General features: G+C 50.1%; 1 long non-coding RNA gene across 1 annotated transcript; it reads left to right on the forward strand.

Moving 5' to 3' along the window:
• Positions 1-3,120: 3,120 nt before the first annotated feature.
• On the forward strand, positions 3,121-4,839 carry LOC140719914 (uncharacterized). The gene is made up of 3 exons (XR_012097037.1): positions 3,121-3,251; positions 4,010-4,071; positions 4,691-4,839. It is a non-coding gene; the product is annotated as an uncharacterized lncRNA (long non-coding RNA).
• The last annotated feature ends 369 nt before the right edge of the window (positions 4,840-5,208 follow it).

The raw sequence follows: 5,208 nt of genomic DNA on the forward strand, positions 1-5,208 counted from the left end.
TTCTCCAATCAAAAATCTCGACCCTTTGTCCAGTCCTATCCTTCTCCATAATTATATTGAAACTAATGTCATTGTGATCACTGTACCTGAAGTGCTCCCCAACACATACCCCCTCACCTGACCTACTTAATTCAGTAACACGAGATCCAACACTACCCCTTCTCTCGTCGGTACCAGTATGTATTGCTGCAAAAAACTATCCTGCACACATTTTACAAACTCCAACCCCATCCAGCCATTTACAGAATGGGCTTTCCAGTTTATGTGTGGAAAATTAAAACCCCCACTATCACAACTTTGTGCTTACTGCAAATATCTGTTATCTCCTTACAAATTTGCTCCTCCATTTCCAGCTCCCCATTGGGTGGTCACTAATGCACCCCTATAAGTGTTACTAACCCCTTTCACATTCCTCAATTCCGCACAAATAGTCTCCATAAACGATCCCTCTCATATATACTGCCAGCGCACCGCTGTAATATTTTCCCTGACAAACAACGCAACACTCTTGTCTCTCCGATTCTATCACACCTGAAGCAACGAAATCCACGAATATTTAGTTGCCAATCACATATCTCCTGCAACCATGTTTCACGAATAGCTACAACATCATATTTCCAGGTATCAATACATGCTCTAAACTCATCCAATTTTCTTACAATGCTCCTAGCATTAAAATAAATATATTTAAGAAATTCTACACCTCTTCCTGTCTGTTTATCTCTGACAGTACAAAGAACTTTATTGTCTTTTTCTTCCTTATCCCATACATCTGTTCCTACACTCTGGTTCCCCCTCGCCGCTTGTATCTAGTATAAATCCACTGGATCCTCTCTAGCAAACCTACCTGCAAGAATATTTGCCCGCCTCAAGTTCAGATGTAAACCGTCCCGCCGGAACAGGTCCCACCTTCCCTGGAATGCTGCCCATTTACCTATAAATTTGAAGCCCTCCCTCCTGCACCATGTCTTCAACCAAGTGTTGATCTGCACTACCTTACTATTTCTAAACCCACCTGCAGATGGCACTGGTAGCAATCCTGAGAATGCTAACCTGGAGGTCCTGTCCTTTAACTTGGCACTTAACTCCCTAAACTCCCCATTCATGATCTCCTCACTCTTCCTACCCACGTCATTGGTCCCTACATGGACCAGGACATCTGGCTGCTCACCCTCCCTCTTGAGAATACTGAGAACTCCATCCGAGATACCGCGGACCCTGGCACCACGGAGGCGACAGGCCATCCGGGATTCTCGATCTCTTTTACAGAACCTCCTATCTGTCCCACTAACTATCGAATTCCCTATCACTACTGCTCTCCTCTTTTCCCTCCTTCCCTTCTGAGCTGAGAGTCCAGTGTCGGTGCCAGAATCGCAACCACTGCAACTTGTCCCTGGTTGGTCTTCGCCACCAACAGTATCCAAAACGGTATACTTATTGTTGATGGGAACGGCCAAAGGGGTGCACTGCTCTTCCTGTCTATTCCCCTTCCCTCTCCTGACACTCACCCAACTGCCTGTCTCCTGATTCCTAGGGGTGACTATCTCCCTGAAACTCCTGTCTATTTCTGCTTCTGCCTCCCGAATGATCAGAAGTTCATCCGGCTCCAGTTCCCTAACACGGTTTGTCAGGAGCTGCAGCTCCATGCACCTTTTGCATGTGTAATCAGCAGGGACAACAGTGCTCGCCCCGAGTCAGCCTCCGCTCGCTATTTAAATTCTCCCGCTGCCTCACAGGACGACTTTCACGCGCTTGCGCAGCTGTGCCCCGTTCAAACCTCGCCTCTGTCTGTTCTTGCCGAAGCCTTATTGAGCCAAAGCCGACCCAATCTGCCTCAGTCCACTCCGACTATTGCCGCTGTATATGGCGGTCTTTCATTTAAAACTTTAGCGTTCTACCTCTAGCTACGAATCTTCTTCCCATCCCGGGTCACACACAGAGTGAATCTCCCTCCACACCGCCCCATCACACAATCCCCGCGTCAGACCAGAGAGAATCTTTCTCCACACTTTCCCATCACACAGTTCCTGGCTCAGATACAGAGTGAATCTTCCCCCAGACTGTCGTATAGCACACTCTCGAGGTCAGACACGAGATGTCGCTCCCTCCATACCGTTCCGAAACACTTTTCCAGGGTCAGACACAGAGTGAAATTCCCTCCACGCCGTCCCATCACACACTCCTGCGGTTAGATACACAGTTAAGCTCCTTCCACACTGTCCCTTCACCCAGTACTGGGCTCAGACAAGTGTGAAGCTCCCTCCGCACCATCTCACACACACCCGGGGTAAGATACCGAGTGAATCACACTCTTCACCGTCCCATCGCACACTCCCGGGGTCAGACGCAGTGTGTATCTCCTTCCACACCGTCCCATAAAACAATCCTGGGGTCAGACAAGAGAGAGTCTCCCTCCACACCGTCCCATCACACTTTTCCAGTGTCAGACACAGAGTGAAATTCCCTCCACGCCGTCCCACCACACACTTCTGGGGTTAAATACATCGTGAAGACTGTTCCACACCGTCCCATCACACACTCCCGGGGCAGACACAGACTGATCTCCCACCGCCAGGCGGAGGCAGGAGTGCGATGATAGGTAACTGGAGTAGGAGACATAGTGAACATGGGATAAGGGAAGGGAGGGGGAGGTAATTACCGGAAGTTGGACAATTCAAGGTAGCTTCATCCAGTGTCTGACCCTGGAAAGTGTGAATGGACAATGTGGAAACAGCGTCCCCTACTGTCTGATCTCGGGAGTGCGTGATGCGGCAGGTCGGATACTGAATTACTACATTTTGCGTCTGACTCTGACTGTGGGAAGAGATGATGCAGAAGGACGACTAGAATGAGTGACGTGACTGCGTGGAGTGAGTTTCGGTCTGCGTTCTATCCCAGAAGGGTGTGATAGGACGGTGTGGATGGAGATTCACTCAGTGTCTGACCCCGGGAGTGCGTGATGGGACGGTGGGGAGGGAGATTCACTCTGTGTCTGCCCCCGGGTGTGTGTGATTGGACGGTGTGGAGGGAGTTTAACTTTTTCTGATCCCAGCTGATGCAACGGGATTTATGGAGGGAGATTCACGGTTTGTTGTTCCTGAGTTGCAGAGACAACGTGTCCCCAGGAATGGATCAAAAATGAAGACCGTTGTTATTTCATATCGACGTTTGGAAAATCTTATGATGGAGCGAGGCAAAATTGCTCGGAACTTGATTCAAGGCTCCTCGAAATAAATTCAAACAAGGAAAAGGTATGTCTTACCGCAAGAAGAGATATCAATAATCTGGAGGTCGCGGGGTGACACAGACACTGAATCTCCCTACACACATTCCCACCACACACTCCAGATGTCAGATACAGAGTTAATTTCCCTGCACACATTCCCACCACACACCCCAGATGTGAGACATGGAATGAAGCTCATTCCACACCGTCCCACCACACACTCGTTGAGTCAGACACAAAGTGAATCTCCATCCACACCGTCCCATCACACACTCCCGGGGTCAGACACAAAGTGAATCTCCCTCCACACCGTCCCACCACACACTCCCTGGGTCAGACACAGAGGGAAACACTCTGCACACCGTCCTATCACACGCTGCCGGGGTCAGACACAGAGTGAATCTCCCTCCACACCGTCCTATCACACGCTGCCGGGGTCAGACACACAGTGAATCTCCCTCCACACCGTCCCATCGCACACTCCGGGGGTCAGACACAGAGTGAATCTCCCTCCTCACCGTCCCATCTACACTCTCCCGTGGTCAGACACAGATAGAATCACCCTCCACACCGTCCCATCACACACTCTCGGGGTCAGACAAAGAGTGAAACTCACACCACTCATTCCCATCACACTCTCCCGGGGTCAGACAAAGAGTGAAACTCAGACCACAGTCCCGAGCTCAGACACTGTGTGATTCCCTCTCTGTACCGTCCCTTCACATGGATATGCATTGAGAGAGTCTGGTTCTAAACATTAACCGAAGGGATTTAATTTCACAGAAGTTTGTTTCCAACGCTGTCCAACGATACGTAACATACTGGATTGGAAAATGCGCAGACAGGTGAGGTTTGGACTGTTGCAGCTCTGTGGTGTGGAAGTGGGTCAGTGTGATTAGTTTGAAGACTGAAACGGGGTCGTGGGGAGAAAATCGGGCAGTGGGATTAGTTTGAGTTCTGACACAGATCTGTGGGGAGAGTGTGAGTCAGTGAGATCAGTTTGGAGAAAGACAGGGTTGTGGAGAGAGTGAGACAGTGGGATTAGTTTGGAGACTGAAACGAGGTCGTGGGGATAGAGTCGGGCAGTGGGATTAGTTTGAGTTCTGACACAGATCTGTGGGGAGAGAGTGAGTCAGTGAGATCAGTTTGGAGAAAGACTCAGGGTTGTGGGGAGAGTGGGAAAGTGGGATTAGTTTGTTCACTGACACAGGGTTGGCGGGAGAGAGTGGTGCAGCGGGATTAATTTGGGAGTTGATTCGGTATTGTAGGGGAGAGCGGTGTAATGGGATTAGTACGACGATGGACCCGGCGCTGAGGGCAGAGCGCCGTATCATAGCATAAGTTTAGAGGCTGACAAGGGGCTGTGGGGAGAGCGCAGATTAGTGGGATTAGTTTGGTGACGGTCTCCGGTTGTCTGCTGGATCTCTTTTGTCTCTGTTGAAATTGTCTAACCCTTTTTAACAGGAATGTGGCCTCTGATATTCTGTACGAGTGGAACTATGAAACGCCCACCTGCAGTAAGTGCGGATCGAGTTACCGTTACAGTTGCAAAGGTAATTACAGATTCATCTGCGAGAAGACGGCATATTTGTACCCGGATATTCCTGAAGAGGTCCGAGGTCTCTGTCAACAGCTTGTCGGGCCGACTTCAATCAAGTGACTTCACCCCACTTCTCCACATTCAATCTACCTCAGCCTCACTACCCCATACTTTCATCCCCTCCCACCCTATCTTCCCCTCCTTTCTACCCCAGTCTCCTCCTCTACTCGCATCCCCATTCTCCCCCTACTCTCCTTCTCCCCACCTAGACCACTCTACTCCCCTCTCTGCCCCAAACTCCCCCGCTCCCCCATTTACTCCTCCTTTCTACTCACTCCTCTTCTCACTCTACCCTTCTTCTCACAAACTCATTCCGCTTCTCCCCATTTATCTCTGTCTCTTACCCCAGTCCCTGCCTCTCCTCTCTCCGTTCTCTCCACCC

This window comes from Hemitrygon akajei, unplaced genomic scaffold, assembly GCF_048418815.1.
Source record: "Hemitrygon akajei unplaced genomic scaffold, sHemAka1.3 Scf000033, whole genome shotgun sequence".
In the NCBI taxonomy this organism is placed as follows: domain Eukaryota; kingdom Metazoa; phylum Chordata; class Chondrichthyes; order Myliobatiformes; family Dasyatidae; genus Hemitrygon; species Hemitrygon akajei.